This window comes from Larus michahellis, chromosome 3, assembly GCF_964199755.1.
Source record: "Larus michahellis chromosome 3, bLarMic1.1, whole genome shotgun sequence".
Classification (NCBI taxonomy): domain Eukaryota; kingdom Metazoa; phylum Chordata; class Aves; order Charadriiformes; family Laridae; genus Larus; species Larus michahellis.
In genome coordinates this window covers 25,404,185-25,413,502 of record NC_133898.1, presented here as the reverse complement: position 1 = coordinate 25,413,502, position 9,318 = coordinate 25,404,185, and positions in this window count along the sequence as shown.

Here is a 9,318-nt window from a genome sequence, read left to right as displayed (position 1 = left end):
GTACAGACGTTACCTGGGGTACGGAAGTGGCGCCGAGCGGGCATCCCGTCTTGTGCGCTCCTTTCCTGGGAATAACTCGAGGTCTGACAGCCAGTGAGGTCACCCCCAATCCCGCCAAAGCCTGTATGCTGTTACAATGAAGTAATAATGTATTTATAACTCACCTAACCACTGATGGCTTCTATTCCTGTTGGGGCTTTTTCTTTTTTTTTTTTTTTTTCCCTTCCCTTATTTCCCCCCCCTTGCATTTGCACAGATGTTTTTTGAGAACCGGCCTCCAGAAAGAGCCTTGCAGAAAACAAGCTATGTCTGTTGATTCTGGCTGGCTCTTATAACGATAGTTGTTAGCACGCAGGATTTATGTTTCAAATATCATTTTAATTTCTTGGGCTGCATTTTTAACCACAAAATGTTAATTCAATGGTGTACTATAAATGCTGCAGCTCCTTTATAAAAATGTAGGACAAGCTGTTTCTAAGGAAATATTCCGAGAGTCTGATTCATAGAAATACGACTCACATACATTTTCCATGGAATTTGCTCTGAAATATGTGTGGAATACATTCTACAATAAATTATGTACTTTTGTGATTCATTAAATCCTCTCCCTGCTCACAAGTAGCAAGCTCTTCATTATACAAAAAAAAAAAAAAAGTGCAATCAGCCAAAACCAGCGACATTCTCTTTCTTATCATACTCGGTGGATGCTCTCATTTCTGATCCTCAAAAAAAAAATAATCTATAAAAGCATTTAGGGAAAGACAGCGCATAAGTTAAGCTGGCATCCAGCTTTAATTTACACGAAGGCAAATTAAGGATATCTACACACGTAATTACTTCCGTGTTCAATTGAAGGAGTGAGGGCTCAGAATGACTCTCATAAAAATCACAGTGATTATTAGGAATGGATGACTACTGGAAAAGACATTTCTAGGAATATCCACTCTCATCTTATTTTTCTTTTTATCACTTTGTCCCAGCAATGCTAACACTCCCTTTGTGCTTCCTACCAGCGCACATTTACCTGTGATGTGGTTTCACTGGCATGCATCTTCATGAAAAGAAAGTTTTAAGGTGTCACCTGTGATATTATTCATGCACTGTTTGAGCTTGCACGTGTTCGCTTACCTAACAGCCAATTAGGGAGCAGAAAAAAAAAAATAATATTGCGCGGCTTATTTGGCTGATGATATTTAAACAACTCTAACCAACTAGCTTGGCTAGCAAAAAACCACATGCCAACCCAACTTCAACAGGATAAATGATCCCCTGTGCCCTTGCTAGGATTACAGATATGTTGAAAACGGATTTTTCTGCACTCCTACAGACTTCAGCTGTCACCTGTCCTGCACCACTTTCCCCAGTAAAACAATTTTCTCTCCAACGGCAGTATCACCAGAGTTTAGCTGAACCAATTTTTCCTCTTGCTGGAAGTAACACCTCTGAAATATCCCTCGTTTGCCTTTCTACACCCTGCTGCCATTCGTCTCCGCCAGTGTGGAAGGCAGCAGCCCTACGGTGGTTTGCAAAAGGGGAGGCGCCTGGTAGTGCTCCCCGCGAGCACCGGCCCGGGGAGCTCAGGATCCGGCCCTTGGGCTCTGCCCTGCATTTTGTGCACAGAAGGCAAGGAGGGAGGAGCGGGCAGCGTGGCTGCTGTTTTGAAGGCAAGACCCAGACTGGAAGTACCCCACAATCACACACTTGGTACTGAGAGCCAAGACGCATTCTCTCTGCACAAAGGAAAATAAGAAATATAATTTCGCCATTCTTTTTACATGTCATGTCCCAGCATATCAGACTCATTTCATCTTCAGATCATCCCACCATGCTCCATTAGCTACCAGAAGATGTGAGCCAGTGTTACCACCACAACAAACTCCCAGTACAACCATATCATTTCAATTCTTCACACATTTTCTTCCCGTGCACACAATGCCTTCGGTAGCTCAGTAAAAGTCTCCTCTCTCCAGCCCACTGCCACGGGCTACCAGGCTGAAACAAAGCTCGGTTTCAAAGCTGAAGCATAATGACAAAGCGGGAGGGAAAGCATCAAAGAAATAACCGGCGATAACTGTGCCTGTGTCTCCAGAGGTTCTCCTGGCTGAGGACTCGACGCAGGGTGGGCCATCAGCTCTGCTGCCCGCCTTCCCCATCCTTCTGGGACACGGCATTGAAATGCCACCTCCTGAAGAGCTGTATGGGGAAGCGGGGCAGGCTGCCAGCCCAAAAAATGTCAACATGTGAAAACCTCAAGGCCCCCACGACAGAGTTTTCTTTTGTCCCGTTTATGCCTCTGCTAATACAGGTTGGGAAACGGGCTGGCGGAATGGAAGATAATCAGGGCAGGAATCAGCTTTTGTTGTTGTTTCAGACTGTACCCAACGCATTGGGATAACGATGCCCAAGGTACAAGCCTTTGTGGCAAATTAAACAGGAATCATAAAAATAGCATGCAGCCCAAACCACAACTTTTCTGACAGGGGAAGAAGGAAGGGACTAGCAGTATCTTTGCCAAATAATCAGCATCAGGCAAAAAAAGCAGCTGGTAGCTAGTTGCCTGGACAGGGCGGGATGGAGAAGTAATGGCTGGATGAAGAATTGGCTCAGAAGTCAGATTGTAAAAGTACCTGTAAAGAGCTCTCTAACAGAAAAAAACACGCTGAAGGAGAAAGAGGGCAGCAAGAGGAAGGGAGGAGGAGCATTTTTCCCCTCTGGGGAGAATTTCAATCCAAGCGATGTTTCAGCCAGTTCCCCTTTCCCTGGTGAATCTGGACCTGACTTTTCACTCTCTGCACCTTGCAATCGTTTGCAATCATACAAAGCCAACCCAGAAATAAATAAAAATGCTCTTGAATTTGGCAGCATTTTACACCTCTTTGGTTAATGCAAAACAGAGTTGTAAGGTTGGCCAATTTTTTTTTTTCCTCTTGTGAGAAAAACAGACGTACCTTACCAGTGTAACCATCTGTTGTGTATCTCACTTGGGAAAAAATGATGGCTACTGTGGAAAGTCACTACTCTGAAATACCACTTAAAGGGGGAAGAAATGGTCTCAAAGAACATCAGGTTGAAGACAAGAGGGTGCCACCAGTCTGGCAGAGTTGTCTGTAGGATTTCTCCACTTCTCCCACCATCCTGTCCCAAGACACTATTGTGGGAGGTCAGACCTTGAAGAGCATCTCCAACAGCCAATTTTAAGTGCTATTGTCTCTAAACAGGTTTTAAGACCTGAAGGCGTGCATCCTGCTGGGGTGGCTTAGGGTGGTGTTTGGTTTGGGGTTTGTTTTTCCCCCCCCTTCTCTTCTCATTGATTAGGGAGGCATTGATACTGCTTGAAGTGTTTGGACAAAGCCTGAGACACGTCCCAGACATCTGTAGTGCTCTTACGGCTGATGCTAATCAGTAGCTCAGGGCAGCTACAGCAATGGGGCAATGACCGCGCAGACTTCCCAAAGAAGCTGCTTTCACTGTCCTAAAACCATCCCTCAAATTTAGGTTGATCAAAGGCAAGCAAGTTCCGGACATTGGTGTAGTGCCCATTTATACCGTGCAGGGTTTTTGTGGGAAGACAGAGCTTCCTACTCCATTGGGACTATGGCATCTGTTAAATGGGTCTTACATTTTAAAAATTGAAAGAGTGGGATTACCTCCTTTTGAACAACATCTGAAAATATTTTGGGCCATGAATCTTAATTTCTGTATTCATCTTTGAGCAGTGGGTCCAAACAAGGCCACACTCCCTCTCTTTTCCCTGTCTCCTTCATTCACCCATCGCTTTATCCCTCTCAGAATTCTGCACAATAAAATAAATTACACAACTGAAATGTAACAAAGCTAAAGCTTCTTTTTTTTTTTCTTTCTTTTTTTTTACAATGCTAAATTGAACAGACTTGTTAGAGTTTTTACATCTCCTGAGTACTTACAGGCACCTGCTGAGGAGCATAAGGACTGGCAGAACATGGAACATGCGATCCTGAAGTAAACGCATTACAATAAACCGTATTTTGATATTGTAGCTTTCAAAAGTAATATCACAAAGTGCTTTACAAGGAGAAGTAAGTAGAAGTTTAAGGGCAAAGAAGGTTTGAAGGTGAAGTTTCAAGAGAATGAGAGACTCAACAGTAAACTCCTCAAAAATGAAAACTGGAGGGAGGGGGAAGGAAGGGGAAAAAAAAAATAATCTCTATCAACCTGACCTAGATTTAAGTGTTTATTTCTTGCAAAACCAAACCAAACCCACACAAATTTATTTAGCCTGAAAATGAAATGTTCCGTTAGACCTGAAACAAAACATTTTGTTATAGACACTTGTAAGAAAAAGCAAATGACCTAGAGGGCTGGATTTCTCACATCACTGCTGCTGGTTTATTCTGTAGTTCAATGAGTGGAGTGATGACGCGTAACCTTTCTGTGATCCAAGGTCCAAGTAACCTTTCGTATAAAACCAAGTAAAAGTAAAGACAAATTTTCTCTCCCTCGTTATTTTTTTTTTCTTCCATTGCCATTTCTTTGCAGATTTGGACATGCATGAATGCACATGCATGGCTTTTAAAAATACATTTACAACAGTTTCATGGAGCACAGCAGGTTTCCTATGGTCTCCCAAACCCACAGTTGAAGAGCACTGGTTTGAAGAGCTCACTGAAATCTCAGAGATCTTCCTTGCCTGCTTCCTACAAGACACCTCTAAACAGCAGCACAGAGCATTCACGTACAGCCAGAGAATTTTTAATTTAAAAAAAAAAAAAAAAAAAAAAAAGAGGCAGAACATGCCCACAGAAGGGATCAATGTTGGCTTCTCTTTCAAAACGAAACAAGTCTGGGGATTTAAGGCACTCACCCAGGACCAGACCACACATTCAAACCATGCTATGACTCTGCTAGAGCTGGATTTTGATCCCACATCCTTGCAAAAATATCTTAACCCACCAAGCTTTAGGCAGGATTGTCATAAATTTCTTTTGCTGGGGTTGTCCCTTTGTCACCTATAATTAAACATTCATGAAGAAAGGGAGCGACATGTTTATGGGTGAGGTCATTTATGTGTATTCAGTTCCCTTCAACAAGTCTGAGGCAAGTGCTGTAAGGAGCAGCCAGCCCTTCATTCTCTGGCAATTTTATGAAAAATATCTAGCCCCAATTTTGTTTGTTTCCCAGCCAGTTTAGAATGAAATTTGTGGGTCTTTTCAGAGCAACAGAAATGCCACTAATTAGCCTTCAATGTTTAAAAGCAATTCAGTTAAGTCCGCTTGGTAATACAGAGAAATTCAACTGGACCATTAAGACAAGCAAGCAGCTCAAGACATCCTTACTGGTAGAGGTAAGTTTTGGGTGAATATGAGAGGCAAGAAGCTGAAGTGGAGAGCTGTGCAGCAAGCAAGCTCAAATTGGATGGAGAAGCCAGGGAGAGCAGGGCAAGAATCCACATAGAATCATAGAATTGTTGAGGTTGGAAGGGACCTTTAAGATCATCGAGTCCAACCTTTAGCCTACCCTGACAAGAGCCACTTCTAAACCGTGTCCCTCAGTGCCCCATCTACCCTTTTTTTAAATACCTCCAGAGATGGTGAATCCACCACCTCCCTGGGCAGCCTATTCCAATGTTTAATAACCCTTTCAGTGAAAAAATGTCTCCTAATATCTAATCTAAACCTCCCCTGACGTAACTTGAACCCGTTTCCCCTCGTCCTATCACTTGTCACCAGGGAGAAGAGGTCAGCCCCCATCTCTCTACAACCTCCTTTCAGGTAGTTGTAGAGGGTGATAAGGTCTCCCCTCAGCCTCCTCTTTTCCAGGCTAAACAACCCCAGCTCCCTCAGTCGTTCTTCATAAGGTTTGTCCTCCAGGCCCCTCACCAGCTTTGTAGCCCTTCTCTGGACACGCTCCAACACCTCAATGTCCCTCTTGTAGCGAGGGGCCCAAAACTGAACGCAGTACTCGACTGGCACATGGGGCCATTGCAAAGCCAGGAACCCGCAGCAAAGCCAAACGTGAGAGTAACTGATGGACTTGCTGGCATTTCCAAAGGGGACACCCTTGACCCATGCAGAAAAGCAGGAGCAAAACAGAGATTTATCTCCTATTAGGTACCTTGCTCCATAAAGCATCAAAAGCTCCCAAACACTTACAAGAAGAGGCAAGACTTCCCCGAGACACGGGCTGGGAGAGGTGGCAGGGGCCAAGCATGGGAGTGGTTGCACCATCCCTGAAGAGGGTGCGCTTAATGAGCCCCCTCTGTGACCCATGGGGAACTCCTTGAGCTCTCCTCAAGTAAAGCATCTTCACGACACCCTTTGGCTGCGAGCCACGCTGGAGGTTTCTGCAATGACAGGAGAAGCCAGGGTCCCGTACTGTTCTGGGGCGGCGGAAGGGGCCATGGCCCCATCAGCTCTGCCATTAATCCGCCCCTGGGTACAAGTGACAAGGGCTGAGTGCGACATAAAAATTCCATTTGCTGGATGTACTGGCAAGTGTACTTCATCATGTCCACAGGATGCTTAGGCAGAGCTGCTTTTTTTCTCTCCTGATGAAAGGTTCTGCCCAAAGTCTGGAAATTCCCTTAAAAACACACACTCACACAAACACACAGGTAATATATCCACGGGAAAGCTGTGGTAGGGAGCAGACTTAAGTTTTAGGCAAGCTGACTGATGAAACAGCAAGCACAGAGCAATACCGCAGCCTATAAAGGGCGAGAGGTCTTTTCTACAGGCACAAACTTCACAAAACCTCCCAGCCAACTAACTAAAAAGGCTTCGAATTGTGTTTCAAAAAAATACGCATGAGAAAGACACAGATTCCTCTGCCTTGTGACAGCAAGCACGAGTCAGGAATGTTCAAGGCACTTGGATTTTTAGCTGACAGACAACCTCACGAAGACAGTCAAATGATTGATTACCAGAAAACACCAACACAACCCAAAACATATTGCTAGTCAAATTTAAAAGAAAAAGAAAGGAAAATTGTTGTGCATAAGGAGAAAAAGAAAAGGAAACAGCTATTCTGCAAGATGTAATGAGAAATCATTTTGGCTTCACCAAGCATTTTAATCTCCTGACGCAAACAGGGAATTGAGTAGTTCTGTGCTGCTCTTGCGGATGTACGGTATGTCCAACATCCCTGGAAGGAGGATTTTCTCATGTGATGTTGAGCTGGGCTTTGACGAACATGAATTTAGTGGGAAAAGGATGTCGTACTGTCAAAGGATTTCACAGTCTAGACCTTACTGGGTAATTAACTGAGCAGCTCATCTTCATATGCTTCCACTTGAATATTATCCTTCCCAACTCTGTAATTCTTCTCTCCTTTAGCTGAATTCCACCCCCACCCCCCCCAGTACGGAAGACTCAAGAGCAACCAAATAAATGTAGACAAGTAAAAGGGTACTTTCCACTGAATCGCTACATCAAGATTGCATATCATCTCTTGTGTTAACTAGAGGGGAAAAACCTGATGCACTGTGCATGATAATAAGCGAGTGTCAGTTTCTTGTGCAACACCAAACACTGCAGAGTTATAAGACCAAAATTCAAACAAGAGAGGATTCTCCAGGTTGTATAGCTCTACTGCTCCTTTTCTAAGTTCACAGTCAATAACCATCACTGCAAAAATCACCATGCTTTACATCATAAAGTTCTTCAGCTACACCACAGATTGTACATAGTATGAATTCTATGGAATTGAATTTTAAGTATTTAGATTAATTGTTTATGCAACTGCCCCTGACGTAAATACGTGCACAAGTGATTTCATGCAGTTGAGATGTACAATGAGCCTAACGGGGACACAAAATATCCTTACAATCAGGACAGCAGTTTTTAAATAAACCCAAAACATTAAAAAAAGTCTGCTCTTACCAGAAAACAATTGTTCCCTTTAAAGAAACAGTCATTAAAGAAAAAAAAAAAGGTAGTAATAAAGAATCTAGAGTAAGATTCCTTGTTGAAGAATCTTTTCAAAGTTGCTTACAAAGTAGAACAAAGCCCATTATTACTGGTTTCCAGATATCTTTGCCTGCTGCTACCTGTGCTGTGCCAGCAACTTGCAACAACAATGCAGAAAAGTTGAACGCTTAGAACCTCAGCGTGGTTCAGAGGACTAGTGCTGTACCGAGGCAGGCAGCGTATCACGGGACACGCACAGCTCAGGTGCGACAATAATCTCGTGTGATAGCTTGTAACCATCCACATCCGCCAGGCATTCAAATTAAAAGGCAACTAATTTGCACCTATCTAATTTCTTGAGCCTGAAAACTCAAAGAACAGGGGGCAGCATATCAGAACTGATGAAATCAAAGAACAAACTTCTTTTGTTTTTGACCCATATCACACAATGCCATTTCAATAATTCAGAAAAAAGTTCATCAAACTTTTCTTTATTCTTGCCTGTCGGTTTGCTTTACGATTTTTGGGAAGGGCATTGACTAAACACAGAAGATGGTCACTCCTGTGCTATTTCTTTGTCAAGCTCATAAATAATAAAATCTCACCAAATAATTTTTTTTTTTAGTTTAAATACAATCTGGTTTCCAGGTCTGGAATGACACCCCAGGTACAAACTCAGGCTGGGGGAAAGCTCCTGAACCAGATCACCCGGTATTTCTGCAGTCTGAGCAAACGAGCGCTGTGGATTCACACTGCGCAGGAACAGAGCTGGGTGACGCTGGCTACGCCAGGTACCAGGAGACCTAAGACTTACTTGACTTCTTTGGCTTAATCCAAACCCCACTGACAAGCTACAGACGTTAGTTAGTTAGTGTATATGTGGGGGTGAAATCAGGTAAAGCTATACTTATCTCTGCCTCATGTCATGCTTCTCAAACAGAGAGCCCGGTCTGAATCCCACAGAGAGATCCCTTACTGCTGGCTGGCCTGCACGGGGATTGCAGATTTGAAACCCATCTTGAACCATAGCAGATGCCCAGATATGGCTCCTTTCCCATCATATATATATAAAAACATCTTTAAGCTACTTCAAACAGACATTCAGTGAAAGCACAACGTACCCGAGCTACGGAACGGTAGAGGTCTGCTTGCAGATATTACTTGATTTCCTTATTTTCCTTAATTTCCAAAGTACATTTTTTTCATGACAGCATATACTTCCCAAATCTATCCAGATTTAGATATAGTACTTATCACATTAATAACAGCACCAGCAATAACCTATAAAGTGCATTTGCAGCACATGATTGCAGAGGATTGGCTACAATAGTAAACATTTGAGTGCTGATTCTTCACCTGGAAGAAATCTGCAGAGTTTCCTGATGCTGTACCAATTTCCTAGCATGGGATCAGGCCCCTAGGTTTCGAAGCAAGA